Below are 16,078 nucleotides of genomic sequence, written 5' to 3'. Positions count from 1 at the left end.
AAATAGTCCTTTGAATGAAAAAGAATCCTGGATCTTTTATTCTCAAGTAAGCTTTAAGATGATTAAGAATGTATTTAACAAACTGTGGAGGCTCAGATCAAGACTGTATTCTGGGTTGAAAAATGCACTCTCTCAGAGAAAACCCTTGTGAGGAGTTCAGATCTGGAAGCCACAAGTTCTTGCTGTGAACTCTGTGTTACAGGTCTGAACTGGAGCACCTCCCTGCATTTCTACCTATTCAGCCCTTGTCCTGTGGCAAGGTTGTGACACCAGTTGGCTGGGTCTGGGTGGGTTTTGGTATCAGGCATAAACTGTTGAGATTTAGATACCCTACAGACCTCTTGATGTAAAGTGTGTGGGGAACAGATTCAGGGGTCTTGTAATTAAGAGTATTAATGTGCATTAGCATCATTTGAAACCACACACCAGTAAGTGTTGAGTACACATGTTAACCTCATTAACCATTAAGTAACAGCCAAAGTATAAACATATAACAGATTATTTGCAATACTGGTCTTTTAGTAACATAAGATTTCTAAAATGTGGTTAAGTAATAGGCCCTGGAAAATAACAATTAGTATTCATTAAATAATCATTAAGCACCCTTCAAGTTCTGTCATTTTTTGAACTATAAGACCCTTAAGAATTTACAGTGAGATTTGAGAGTTCGGATGAAGTACTGGGCATCATCAAATTGCATCCTAAGACAGTCCTGTGTCAGGTGAAGTGAAGACAGATTGGGAGGAGATGGGGTGGTGGTAGACAGGAGAGTGGCCCAGTGGTGCTGGCCAGAGGCAGAAACATCGAATCTGAGTCCCTTCAGGTTGGATTTCTGGCAGGAGATTTGCACAGAGAAGTGAGAGCAAAGACAGGATCAGGCGCACAAGGCAGGGTCAGGGTTGTAGTAGCACCAGGGAGAGCTCCCCTAGTCTTTGTAATCCTCGAAGGCAGGAAACAAGTTCTTTCCATTTATCCCAGGCCTTCTCCTGTTTGGTCCACCCTTCCACAAACCAGGTAGTTGTTTAAGTGCCAAGGTCAGTCAAGGAAGTTCCTGATCAACGAGGAAGAAGACTGCATTTTCATGAAGTCAGGAACACTTAGGATCTGGTGAAATCAAGGCCGTATCGTTTCCATGGACCTGAGCTTAGATTCGGAGCTCGATGAGCTCCCTGAGAAATGATGGCTGTGTTTTCTTTGCCCCAGTATCTTCCTGGATCCTGAACAGGGATCCCAGCAGCATAAACACTGACAAACGCTGCTTTCTCTTTTCCTTGTTTTGTGCTCTGTGGGGCAAGTGGGCCTCCGGGAGCTCGAAGATGCTAACTGAAGACAGGATCAGAGGCTTACATTACAGGCTTCCTCACCTTAAATGAAGGCAAATTTAGAACACATTTTCATAGAAAGGGAAGGATTTTAGTCTGCTTTTAGTCCCAGCTGATACAGAGGAAACTTATTTGATCTATAATTCAGTTGAATAATTCTTTCCTATAATGTTTCTGAGTCCCTTACCACCAGTGGGGGCGGGGGGCAGCAGTGATGGAGGAACCCACCTGCCTTCTTACCAACCTCTAGAAAATAAGCAGCTCCCTTTGTGACTCCCTTTGTGATACTGCCCCCACCTTGATTTTCCTGGCATTAAAAGGGGATTTCTCTCCCACTTCCTCCCATCTGTATGGGAGAGGCAGTAAGAGACAGCCCCCAGTGATTGTGTGGCAGCCATTGCTTACTGAGGGATGGTCTTAAGTAGGGAGTTCCTATTTTCAGGCCTAACTAAATTTTTACAGCCTGTAGGCCTGCCTGCCTTTCATATAGGACTAGAGCACTATTGTTAGGTCAATAAAATATTTCAGCGGCTTGAAGAAATCATTTTTGTTGTTTGGGTAGGGGAGGGGTTCTTTTGAGTTGGTTCCTCCAAATTTGCAGAAGCTTGTCAGTAACAGAAGGCTGTTTGACCGCCAGCAACCTTCTTCCTTATCTGCACTCGTATAACACACACACTCCTGATTTTCCCCTTACCATGCAGGACACTCCACCTTGGTTTATTTCAAGCATATGCTCTTCCTACTGGGCCATTAGAGTTTGAAATTTCTCAAAACTGACTCTAGTGTTTTCCTGTTTTTTTAAAATTATTATTATTATTATTCCTTTCTGTTCTTATCCACTTCTCTACCCCAGCATGGCACCAAATGCTTTGTAATAATCAAATATCTCCCATATTTTTATCTCTAGCTCAGACTGGGTTCTTGGTTCACAATCTATATATCAAACTCTCTCTTCTGCTTTCCTAAGCAGATGCATTGAAAGTGCCTCAAACTCAAGGCATGTGAGACAATTCAGACACCAGCCCTCTTCTTGGGACTGTTCCTTCTCCTGTGTTTCTCATTTCAGGGACCCTTTAACCAGTGGGCATAACCAATGAAGGTCATCCTTCATGCCTCGATTTCTCTTGCCCTTCTTATCCAGTTCATCTCCGAGTTCTGTCAATGACCTCTTGACTATTTCTCAGATCCCTCACTTCATTCCCTCTCTGTTGTTAGAGCCCTACCCTCGTAGTTCTGATATGTACTCCGCCAGCCTACACTCCCACCCCCAAATCTTATATAATTATTTTTCCACTACGTAGCCTGAGTGGATGACACACCTTCTTGACTCCACTCTGCTCAAAACCGTTTGGTGGGTTTTCCCTGTTCTTGGGACAAAGACCAACATCCCTAACAGGTATTATCAGGCTGTGTGTGATCTGGGGACAACCCCTGCTTCCTGTCTCATCTCATCTTGTAGCACATGGCTCCTTTCTTGTTGCATACAACCCACAATGTCTTCCCTGCTACTTATGTAGCTCCATCCTTCCCCTTGCCTAAGAATGTTCTTGAACTGAGGATTCTTTTTTGCCTCCAACTCACTGTTTGCCTTAATATTTCCTATTGACTCCTAACACCCCTTTTAGATAATGGGGTAGAAGTCTTTGTGACACCCCAGTGCCAGCACAGTCTCTCTACCTTGCTGTTCTCTGATGACAGATACCATATCGATTTGGTTCATGACTATATTTCTAGGAAGGATGAAGTAGGGTGAGAGGCATGCAGCAGTTGCTCAATGCATGCCTGACTGAGAGAATGAAAGGCTTTTTGTCCAGGATGATCTTTGTCAGTTTTTAAAATCCTGTAGATCAAAACGGTAATTTTTCTCTTCGAAACATCTGTATCTTTTACTTATTCTCTTCCCCAGAATCATCTTTATTATATTTTCTTTTCACTGCTTCACTATCTTAAAAAAATTTTTGTTTTCCTGATTGAGAATTAGGGATATCAAAAGAAAAATCTCAAGACTTTCTTTCAGTTGGTGCATGGATACACATGTACCTTAGTGTCTTCATTCAGCATCATCCCTTACATTTTATTTATCTCACCAAGGCTTTCCCATCAGTTATTATTTCACAGTTTTCAGAAACATCTTCCAACAGAAGTTCTTTTTGAGTCAGTCTTCACAAGACACGATAGCTCTCATCTTTCACCCATGGCACACTTCTTAGATTCATTTCACTGCGTCTAACACATTTACTCCTACAACAAGCTGTGTGGGATTATCAGAGATAGTCACTTAAGCAAGTAAATCTCTGACTAGTCATTTTGTGCCCAACACCTTGAATAACTATTTTTGAAAGGCTGAAGGCGTGTGGTGCTTGGTGACAGAATTTTCAGTTTTATGTTAGACCATGCCAGGCAGCAGATGGCATGGGTCATCAGAAAATTTATCTTTGATTCTGTTTCATTGTTTGCTGATATCAGCATAATATTTGTGAAATGGCTCACCATTATGCTCATTTTTTCTGTTTCCTTGTTTAAAAATCTGTAAAGCCCTGTGATGCTGACACAGAGCAATAATTCTTTTTCACATTTTATTGGTACAATCCCTACTCTCAGTTTATTATTATTTTTTTTACCTGCCGAGGCTTTGGAGAGCATATCTGCAAAGAAATTACCTTGTACTAGATGTCTGTCTGTATATCTGTTCATCCATCCGTCCATCCATCCATCCAACCATCTATCCATCCTTTATCATCTAGTATCTTTTCTGCCTTCTTCCCTGACATTCATTTAGAGTAATCTTGTTTCTTACTTCATATAGTTTCCCTGGAGTTGGCTCAGTTCTTAGAGTGGGCATATGGTGTAAAGGAATCAAATAATAGATTTCATGCCCTTGACCACAGAGATTGATTCAAGCAGGTTATAAAGCTCAATGTAGAACAATAATGTTTAGGATCAGAATTTTTGTATTTTAAAACTGTTGGGGAAAAAAATGCTCTGTGTGTGTGTGTGTGTGTGTGCAGGTACGTGTGTTAAGAAACAGTGCTGAGAGGAGAGAATTTGAGCCTGAGAACTGCTGAAGCCACATTGTCACCACAGCTGAAGAGTTGGATTGCCTGGTGATGCAGCCCAAAAAGAAAGAGGCAGAACCAGGTGGTGAATCTTGAATCCTGATTTTAACATTTGAGGTCCTGGATCCAGTTGCGTATGAACCAGCTTTACCTCTGGACTTCTTGATATATGTCTCTATTTCATTTTTAGGGTAAGCCAATTTGAGTTTTCCCCCCATTGTAACCAGAAGTGTCCTGGCTAGTATATTTCCTTTTCATCAGGCTAAAGTGGTTGCTACCCTAAAGATCCTGAGAGAGAAAACACATTCTAGCTGTCAAATGTACCATAAGAGGTAGCAAGTTTCCTAGAAGTGTCTAGATCCAGGCATGTGTTTGACAGTGATGCTGACCCCAGGATGGCAAACATCAGATCAACTGACACACAGGATGGCCCTTTAGGGCTCCATCAATTCCTGAAGATCTATGATACCAAAATCTGGACTGTTACATTCTTCTATATTAAAGTGAAGTATCTTGACGACTGGCTTTTGAAGATTATTATGGAATAGAAACCTAAAGTTTTTGGTATCTGAAGGTGTCCTTGGAGTTTTGGATTTATTTCTCCTAGTATTATTTCAACACGCGATTATCCTTTCAATGGACTTCTTGCTCTTTGCCTGGACAGTTTGAAGCATCACGATCTCATCTAGGTGTCACCAGTACTCTTGAGCTCTCTGAGAGGTTTGAGATGGTGCAGCTGAACCCATGAATGGCCCCTAGGTTTTGTAAAACACTGCTCACATGGCCACATTTCCTTAAAAGGAATTTTAGATCTTAAAAGGTATAACATTATAGCCCTTTCATTTACCATTCAAAAAACATTTCTTTTCGTTCAGAGTTTACAAGTCTTATGAGCTCAATGAAGGACATTTTCATCCATAATTAAGAATTGACATTTATAATCCCTTTACTTAGAGATATCCACTATCAAAAATTTGTGCACATTTTAATCTTGTCTTATTTTCAGTATGAAAACATTCATATTCTACAATACATGTAGTTGGTCCTGCTTTTCTTGCACTGAACATTTTATTAAATATTTTCCCACCTCTCTACCAGCTATTCAGAATTGTAATGACTGTACAATTCCCCCCTCTTTGTGTGTTCCACATGTGTTTGGCTATTACCCCATTGTGCTCTGTTAGCTCTCAACTAATTTTGTTGAAGTGGTGGTTGTCCACCTTAGGTTCAGAATCACTGTTTTCACATAATTAAGTTTGTGCTCAGAATTTTAGGGAAAAAATGTGTGTATTGTTTAAGAATTGCTTTCCTTCACACTCATTTGTTATTCATTTATGTGTTTGTAATTGTTGAGTGCCTACTATGGGCATGGCATCTTCTTCTTAGACATTTTTTACAGATCATGAAAATTATGCTTTGGAACATTTGTTTAATGATAGCTAACTTTCACACTTGCAAAATTACAAAAAGCTGTGTAAAGATTCAAGGGTCTTTGAAGCCATCTTTGGTTCCACTTACTTGTCATTATTTAATCAGAAAAGAGCCTTATTGGGACACATGTGGTGTAAATAGTTCAAAAGATATTTGGATGTTTTCATGACAGAGGATTTTCTTACATTTCAGTCCTTAAAATGTTGCATTTTATTTTTCCACAGCTATGCGCTTTTTTTTTTGAAGGTGGTATGTCATTTTTTTTTTCAACCAGAAATTAGCCCTATTTTTTTTTTCTCTTTCCACAGGAAATTTTTCTTTTATATGGAATTCTTCTGGTTTGCAGTACTGTGTGTTTGTAAAAGAAATATGTGTGTCTTTAAAGTTCCATCACACAAGAGAGAACTTGTTTCTTCTACTGACTTGAATGGAATTGGACTTTAAAAGAACAGGGCTCTACGTACTGCAACTTAGAATTCTTAAAACACTGAATGAAAGGAAAGTCCTGCTTATCCTACGAAATGTTTGCTGAAGAGGCTCAACCAGGGACGGAAAGATAGTGACAGAAAAACATTTGAACTCAGCTAAACACCTTTCGAGCAGTCCTGCATTTATCAGAGGTAGGTGAAACTCCGTTGATTTCATTTCCTAGGGGGCTTTATTACCTCTTCACTCCGAGCATAAATTATTCTGAATTTTCATTTCAGGTTTGGGGGTTGATACATTCTCAGACTAAAATCAACATTTCTCTCTTCTAAAACGTCTCTTTTGCATACTATTTAGAGACTCATGAATTACAGATGTAAAACTGAAAAATAAAAGGTGAGACAAACTCCTTAATACCCCAAGAGAATTTTTGACTACTTTGAGATTTTGCTGTGAAGAACTTGCAGCTTTTTCATCTAGTGTCGCTGGGATGAAACGGACCTGAAAACCCGACTGCACGGTAGCTGAATTACATTCAGTAATAGATGGGAAGGAGAGATTTTCTCACTTTCCTTCTTTTCTTTTAAACTTCTCCCCTGGATCTATGCGCTACTTAGAACAGATCCACTTAGAGCCCGTGAGGGGCCATCCCTATACCCGACCTCACTTCTGGTCTCAGGAGCTCCCACCCGGTCCCTCTTTGAAAATAATACCTCCCTATGTATTCATTTAGAAGCTGAGTTTTGCCCTTGATGTTACATTTTATATTGATTATCAATTAACTTTTAGGTTGTAGTTAAGCTTAAGTACTTTTTATACATAGCGAATACAGCATACACTGAAATTTTTAATAGAAGCTTCCCTGAGGGCAACATTTCTATTCAATTGCAGTATATCATATGAGCCTTTTATGGCATCTTCAGTTTGTGGACAAGTATATCCAATATGATTTGTCCAACTTTATTTATTATGCCATAAAGTTTACTTTCAACATTTAAAATGCTCTTCTTGATATCTAGGTATTTAGTGCTGGATATCATGCTATCATTGAAGAATCAAAAGTTATGGAATAGGAATTAGCTTTGGGTTCTGTGTTAACAGATGTGTACTTTCACCACTGGCTGGCTTTATGACTGTGTTCAAATCAATTAATCACACTGTGTCTAATATTATTTGAACATGAGGTAATATTATTCTATCTTTATAGAGACCTTGAGCCTTTCCTTAGGATCTTTATAGAGTCTTACTGATGGCTACTCCAAATTTACGCCTACTGTACATTTTTGAAGTTTTGGTCTATGCAGTACTCTAGTTTTCTGATCTAAAATTAGTGGCAACTCAATGTGGGAATATTTTTCCATCTGCTAGCTGTGCCTCTTAACAGTGATAGAAGTAATAACTAGTAAACAACTAATTGTAAGTAACTTATCAAGCCACATTGCTCTTGAGTCATGAAGCCAGGAATCAGATACCAACTGTCGGACTCCAGAGTCCAAATTCTTTATCTATCATCTATATTAGAAATATATCAAGTATATCCATTCACTTATAATTCTTAATGGATTTTTTTTTTTTACTTAACTGTTTCCAAAAAGGAGTTGATACAGCTTTCCATAAAACATCAACACACAAGACAGGTAAAAATTAGGATAAAACAAGGAGTCATAAACTTAGAAAAATGGAGGTGCAGGTATCATAACTAAAAACTAAAACCTGCACTGCACTGATTACTACAATATTAACAGGAATTTAGGGAAGCTCTTTACAGACAAGGCACAAAAAGTAAAATGTGAGGGGTTATACGGCTTTCATTTAATAATAGAAAATATCTACCCATTCCTCAGTAGAAGCAATCTTTGTTCTGATACTAAATTCCAACGATTTATAACATGAATCTTTTCTTCTCTTCTTTATTTGTTCATCCAGTGACTATTTATTGAATGCCTTTTATGGCTTCAGTATTCTGCTTGTCATTGGGGACTCAGTGGTGAGCAAAATAGCTTACTGCCCTCATGGAGAGTGGAGGAGATGGCCACTAGTGTGTTATTATAAAGCAAGATCATTGTTATGTGAAAAGGAGTACAGTTCTATGAAAGCACATAACAAAAGAGTATGACCTCAACTTGGGGTTTAGAAGACATTTCCCTGAAGAAATGATATTAGACCTGAGACCTAAGCTATTTAGATCCTTGCCTGTCAAGGTGTTGCCCATAGACCAACAGTACTGGCACCAGATAGGAGCTTCTAAGAGATGCAGAGTTTCAGGCCCCCGCTTGGACCTACTGACTTACCATCTGCTTCTGTTTTAACAAGATCTACCAGGTATTTCCTTTGAACATTAAAGTTTGAGAGGCACTGATCTAGGGGGAGAGGTGAGGTGGGACAGAGGGAACAATGTGTTCAAAGGCTCAGGGGTAGGAAGGAGGATTGAGGAAAACTAAAATACAGGCAAGGTGGCTGCAGTCACCTACAGAAGGAGGGGGGCTTGGCAGGAGAAGATAACGGAGATCTAAGCATCTAAGCATGCCGGGGCCTCCTATGCAAAGCTTTGTAGGCCAGAGAGACATGAGATCTTTGAAGATTTCTAAGCCGAGGAAGAAGATAATCAGATTTGCATTTGGAAAACATCACCCCGCAATGCAGATGGGAGGGTATTTGGAATGGAAGCAGAGCACCATTTCGGTGTCTACTAAAAGATGATGGTATGGAGATGGTGAGAAGGAGAGAGAGATTTGAGAGATGTGTCATGGGTTAAATTAATTGGCTTTGGTTTAGTTTTAATATGAGGGAGAAGGTGAATGAGAGATCAAAGATTACTCTCAAATTTCAAACCTGCCCTTTATGGGTGGATAATGATATTGAGATAGAGGATCCCTGAAGACAACCAGATTTGGAGGGGAAATAATCCATTGGGTCTTAGACATGCTGAATTGCAGGTGTTATTGAGGCAGGGGAGATATCAAATAAGTTGTTAAAAAAGTGGGTTCTGACTGGTCTGGACTAGAGATATACATTTTAGGAAGATGCAAATGCAAAAATGCTTTTCATCATACTATCTCTTGTATTGAATTCCAATAACACTTGCTAATTTAATGAAAACATTTTTTAAAAATTAGAGTTATTTATGTATTTTTAGAGAGAGTGTGAGCGTGAACAGAGGGGAGGAGCAAAAGGAGAGGGAGAGAGAGAATTTCAACCAGACTCGTGCTAGCATGGAGCCCAACATGGGCTTGATCTCACAACCCTGAGATCATGACCTGAGCTGAAATCAAGAGTTGGGCCCTTAACCGACTGAGCCACCCAGGCACCCCTTAATGAAAATATTTTTATAGAGTGTCAGGTAAACAAAGTCCAGCTCCACTGTTTTATATTGTTTGAAGTAGATTCTGTAATAGAATTGAGATAATCTGAGAGAAATAGTCAATACAGTTTTTTAGACTTTCTCAAATATTGTCTTGATCATGCTTTGGCAGAAGTTGGATGGAACTCATTTAAAAATTGAATTCCAGGTGCTTTAAGCACGAATATTTTATGTTGCCAATTGCTAGTTCATAACAGGCCCACAATAATATTTGAATTGCTGATTATTGAAGTGAGAGCTGTATATTGTAGATATCTGACTTGCAGGTGGTAAAGCTGGTATTCTATTATGAAAATTAATGAGCCTGATAAACCTTCTCATTCAAATATAGTGTCATCCTACCTCTTTGCAGAGAAGAGCTGCAGAGGTACATCTGAGCTGTGCTAAAGCTAATCTCTAAAATAGCTTTGATTCTGCTCAAATACATGGACAAATATAAGTAGTGTGGAAGCTATAATTTGAGTAGAATATTTAAGTGTAGATTTTATCAATCGACTGAATGAGCCATAAAAATATAAATGTGACTTTTATAGAAAAGGTTTACTGGCTGCAAAATATATACACAAGAGGCTTAATAAATTAACCCATTGCATAGAGGGAGGAGCTAAACCCAGGGGTAATTATAAAAATTTCTAATAACTGGTATGGTAGGGGCACGAACCAATAAGAAAAGACATCAATCGTATTGCTGAAGTTGTGCGCTGGAGAACCTGTTGGTAGGCATTTCTTGAATTAATGTGGGGGGTGGGGGAGGGGTGTTCTGGGAATGAGAAACCAGGGTGGTAGAAGCATGTTGGTCCTCAGGGAATAGGAACAGTTAGTGGTTTGTGACTATGAATCGCAGTATTTCATTATTTTAACAGCCAGCATAGCCTGTTCTGTTACCTCCCGGCTCAATACCAGCCTTGCCTGAAATTATGCATTTGAATAGGAAGAAATGAAACCAGCAATCTTTGATTTGAGCTTGGTTAATATTTTATTATTATTATTATTATTATTATTATTATTATTATTAGCAGTGATTAACCAATAGGTTCATCTGCTTTTTAAGCCATTCATAAGAAGCAATGTTGTGGGTAATGGAAGAAATGGCTAGTCTTCATTGTCTTTGGCAGGAGGGCAATAATGTGACACACCCTAATGGAATTTTTTATTTGGAAGTAAGAAAGGGGGAGAAGAGGTAAAATACAGACCAGTTGTGCACCGTTATACTTAGAATATGGTCTTTCAAATGCCCATTCCAATTGCCTTTGATTCTCGAAGGGTTTTATGGTCCAAGTTCTGAGAAAGCATTGAGTCAGGGCTCTTAGCTGAGATTATATGATTTAGAGGATGAGGCGGCACAGCTTGAAATAATCCTGCTGTGGTAAGCTTATTTTCCTGACCACTTACTATTCTGGGACTAAAAGAATAAGAGTCAAATAAGTGAGAAAGAACGATTAGCTGAGTTCAGGTACTGGAAGAAGTCTGGGTTTCTCTTCCTCGATGCTGATGTGCTTCCTTCTCAGACCCCACACTCCTTTCTACCTTCTCTGTCCATCTTTCCACCTATGTTCCGTGTTCTTGATTATGTTTCCCATATTGTATTGTGACTTCAGTTCATCTTCTGAAATACACTTTATCTTTAATAATTAAAATAATCTCTGATTATTTCTTCAGAGTGATAAAAGAGTTAAAGCTTAGGTTCATCACTCATGAACCTGGCCTGGGCCTTGATCAATCTGACCACTATCAACCAAGCCACTTTTCCTAGACTCCTTAATAACTCTTAATGACTACTTTGCCACTTCTACGTTTGGGAGAAAATCTGTTGTAAATGATACCATGACATTTTGTCCCACCCTTTAAATATTACTTTAATGACAGACTTTAAAGATTATGCTTGTAGAAAATGTAGATTTCTCTGAAATAGCCAGATTCATTGACTCTGAAAACTTGATTTGACTGATTTATAACCAAAAATATACTAAATTATGATTCCTAGAAGCATATGTTGGTAAATAGAATAACATATGATTAGCACATAAATTGTAGTTTAGTGTTTTTCTTTTGTTTATCTGATGAGTGGTGTGGATTCCCTGAAGAAGGACAATGTCAGGGAAGAGGTTTAAAAAGAAAACAGGATCTTATTCCACATGTTGCACTGAAAAAGATGTATTATAGGAGTTTGGCTCCACTTTGGTCTCCAGTCCATCTTATGCTCAGTAATAGATAATAATGGTCATACTTATGAGCACTTATATGCACTTTTATCATAATGCCAAATTAATCAATGTTTCAATGTTAAATTCATCAGTATTAAAATAGCCTCATCATTTTCATTTCAAACATCAAGGTTTGAAGATAATTTGTTTGTAACTGAGACTCTTTTTTGTTTTCCCCTAATAAAAAACCTTAAATAAAGAAATATCTCTGTTTCTTGAGAACCAAGAGAGGAAATGAGCATACTTTCATATGTAAATACATGTCAAACTTAAATGTGGAAGGATTATTTCAATTCTGTAGCATTCAAAAGGAAAGTATGACCTTCAGATAATCTCAAAGTTGAGCTAAATTTCATCTTCATCCCAGAAAGAATGGGCATAGTCCTGAAAATTCCTCTGTTTAGTAAATACCCATGGGACATTTATCGCTGATTTCATGAAGAGGTGGCTTTAAGGGAGCCAAATAGTTTAGCGTGGCCTTAGAGAAAACAAAGATCTCATTCAGTCCGAGGCATTACAGTATCAAAAGTGTGTAATTACCTTCAGTAGGATGTTATGCATTATTTCTTGTACTGTTGGAAACATTTGAGATATAGGCTAATTTATCGCATCCTCAACTCTTGTCAGCTTTGCAAAATTCTGTTGTTTCACTTTCCGGATAATTTTTCCTTGTAAAACTTTCTTTCTTTTGTCTCCTAATAAATATGCCCTTTCTAAATCTTTTTTCTTTGAAAATGAAAAGACTTAAAGGACTACTTTTGTAATTAAAAGTCATTTAAAAATAACCTCAGAAGATTGTTTCTAGAGATCAAAACATCTTTATGGTCCCATTTCTATGGCAAGAAAGACAAGCAACTCGGATCCTGTACATTTTACTGTAGTCTACATTAATTACCTTCTATTAAAAAATGACAAAGACCTTTTTGAAAGGGAATCTGGCACTCTTTCTACAGAAATGATGGCAGACACCCTACTTTGCTTATTTCTTGACACTTCTAATTACCTGTATTCATTTGAAATCGTTTCCTTTGTAGAGAGTTATTGGCATGATTTTCTGAGAACAAGAGGAAAATGGAAAACATTTTAGCAAGTTAAGGAAAAAAAAATCAACAGTATCATTGTTTGCCGCTTTTGTTGAAACTACCTACACGAGTCATTTGAGGGACGTGAAGGTAAATGAAAGGTTATACTTTGCCCTGCACGTTGTTGCTGGTATTTGTTATGTCAATAACTGTAGAAGGTTGTCAGGAAACTGGAGAGATAAAGGTCAATAGCAATGACAAATATATCATTGTATGTGTTTGAATATGCAATATCAGCCTAATCGGCCAGTGAAGGCTTTCACACCCTGGAAATATCAATCAGGTGCTATATGAAACCCACCCATTGTTCTCTAGTCCCCTAGAATGTAATGGGGAGATCCAAAGATTGAAAACCCATCAGAGGTTTCTTTGGGAGGTGGTATCAAAGTCATTGCTGAATACACACAGAAATGCTCTTATTTCTTTTAAAGATGGGATTTAAATGCATACTAAAAGTTATTTGGTTTCTCAGATTGCTTCACTGGTGGGGAAATAAAACATTTTTCCTTTCACCAAAACAGGAATACTCAATTCAGTTTTGTATACCATTGCAGTGAGGTCGGTGCCAGAGATTTTTAGTGATATAAGCAAAATTAAATATTAACTATGTCTTTCATACAGTCTTGACAAAAATTTAGTTGGGCTAATGGTGAACCTTTATGGCAAGTTCTCCCTCCTGTTGATTTTGACATGTTGGAAAGTGTGGTCATTTGTATTGGAAATAAATTATTTACAAATGAAATGCACAATAGGTTACTTAAACTGCATCTCTACTAAGAACAGACTTGTTAAAATGCATTTCGTTGGAGCCAAACCAAAGTATTCAGATTCAGTAGACAAACGCATCTCTCTTCCTTTTTAGTGAATTGTGCTAAAGAATTCACTTAGAACCTTTTGGGAAATGAAAAGTAAAAATAAAATAGCAAGAGATCTTTTAAATGAATGTGCTTCAACTTGGTCTTGAAGAACACCTGCAGGACATAAAGGCAGTGTGTTTGAAACACGGAGGGATCATATTTTATGGATATTACTTTTAATTTTTGCATCTGCTGATACTCTCCATTAATCTATTTTGAAAACTCTTCCTGAGACGTTCTGCATTTTCTTGGATCTTGTGACCCCTTTCCCAAATGTTGACCCAACGCATTAGCTATCCTTCCCAAATGCACATGCGAACCACAAGGGAGGAGGAGTGAGAGATCTGCTCTTGAAGAGTGCACAGAGTGACAGGCAAAAGAACAGTAAACTCAGCCACACCCTGAGGTGACAGAGTAAGAGAAAAGGCTGGAGGGGACAGAGAGGGCCTGAAGGGGAAAAGAAATAGAAAGAGAGGTAGAAACGATTTAGGGAGGGGAAAAGACAGAAAGGCATTATGAAGGCAAAATATAAAAATAACACAATAAATATAATTGTTACATAGAAGTAAGATTTACTGAACCTTGGAAAGAGGGAGAGAGAGAGAGAGAGAGAGAGATGTAGATTGTAGAGGTTGAGAGAAAAGTGGGATAACATTCAGAAAGCTGATCAGAAGAGAAAGTCCTAGACAGAGGGAAAGGGAAACAGAACTAGCCAAGTCCCTGAGGTTTTGCAGCCAAGGTGTCCGTTCACTCAAGGGACAATGGATCCAAGGCTCCAGACTCACCTGTTCTCTGCACAGGCCACATGTCAGTGAACCTGCTGGAAGGCTGTGCCTCCCGTCTGGTGCAGTGAATCTACAATGAGCTGTACGTTTCCCTTTCACTTTTAAATATTCTAGAGAATTCATTATGGAGATTTTACAGAGAGTTGTATTTTTAAAGCTTGAATTATTTCCAGGGAAATAATAATTTTAAAAGTCCTCAAGCAAAAAACCATAAATGAGTTAAGTCGGACATGTTGAGATTGGGTTATTTTATCTTTCACTGGTTTCCTTTTGTATTTAGTTAGTCTTTGATTACATTTCTGACCTTAGATAAGACTCCTATGTAAGTAAACAGTCTGGCTAAATCCACCATGTGCCCAATGACAGCTATGGTACTGTCCCCAAGGTCTTATTTATTTTGCTTTTTATTTTTATTTATTTATTTTTTTTGTAAATTAAGACGATCTAAACAGAAGTAGACCTTTACTTTTGTCTTCTTACTTGAAGGTGGAATTTGCTTCATGCAGGTGACCAAAAAGGTTAAGACAAAATAAAAGGGCTCATGTGCACTAGATATCTGTTAAATAGAGTTAACTTCTCTTTGTAATTTCAGCAACTTGCATGCAGATACTGGAAACAATAGAGTCCGGATCTGTCTATGCCAGGGTGTCTCCTGTTTATAGCCTAACACTGAAGTGAGAATACAATTGTGAGCATTTATATTTTTTTCATTTATTTCTTGCCCTCCATTTTGGGGGGGAGGGTAAAGGCTAGTGTGGAGATGAATGGATAATATAGTAAAAGGAGTTTCATATTTCTTGCGATCTTTTTCTTTTAAAAAAAGTTCATGATATAGCACAAAGAAATAATGATCATTTTGCACAACGTAGGGTTATTCTTTTATGTTCGATGACTGCTATTGAAAATCAGCTTAGTAAATCGTAATTTTCTCTTGAATCTACATAATTTTGCAATTGTTTTCTTTCCTTTCACAGTACAATATTTGGGCAATAATGCAATTACATAGTAATTTTTACTTTCCTCTCTCCTCTTTTCATTGTTATCACTGATCATTTTAGTCATCAATGACCCACCATGGGAAGCACTCAGAATTTGCAGAATTATTTCATAGCTTTTTCTCTTTGGGCTGAAAACTTAATATGATTTTTAAGTGTAATAACCTACTCTACGAGGTGAACATGCTGAAGGATAACTGTAATTCACTGGTGTTAGGGATGGGAGAGATTAGATATAATTTTATTCATATCTATCTTCTCTATCTCTCTATGTAGACAGATAAAGTATTAGACATGACAGAGTGTGCAGTTGTGAGGAAAATCACAATCTCGGGTCTTTTCTGAGGTAAGAACAGGGTGAAGGCCAAATGCTCCAGTGTTGTAGAAGTTAACTTACGCGTACTTAAACACACACACAGACCCCCTCTCTTCTCTCCCATTTCTTTTACACACACCACATGAACCAAGTCTTCCCATCCAAAAAGAAAACAATATCTAGCTTTTAAGTGTAATATTAATCTCTTCCAGATAGTGTTCCTTCTTCAAAACTCACTAATCT

The 16,078-nt window shown here is 38.0% G+C and overlaps 1 long non-coding RNA gene across 1 annotated transcript in view; it reads left to right on the top strand.

Annotated features, from left to right (window-relative positions):
- Positions 1 to 4,330: 4,330 nt before the first annotated feature.
- The window catches only part of LOC140595601 (uncharacterized), a 52,893-nt gene continuing 41,145 nt past the window's right edge, over positions 4,331 to 16,078 (top strand). Inside the window, exons 1-2 of the long non-coding RNA XR_011997314.1 lie at positions 4,331 to 4,569; positions 6,118 to 6,429. This is a non-coding gene — a long non-coding RNA (uncharacterized lncRNA). The remainder of the gene's footprint in view (positions 4,570 to 6,117; positions 6,430 to 16,078) is intronic.

The sequence above is a fragment of the Vulpes vulpes genome, chromosome 15, assembly GCF_048418805.1.
Source record: "Vulpes vulpes isolate BD-2025 chromosome 15, VulVul3, whole genome shotgun sequence".
NCBI classification, from domain to species: Eukaryota; Metazoa; Chordata; class Mammalia; order Carnivora; family Canidae; genus Vulpes; species Vulpes vulpes.
This window is presented reverse-complemented; position numbering and strand designations above follow the sequence as displayed.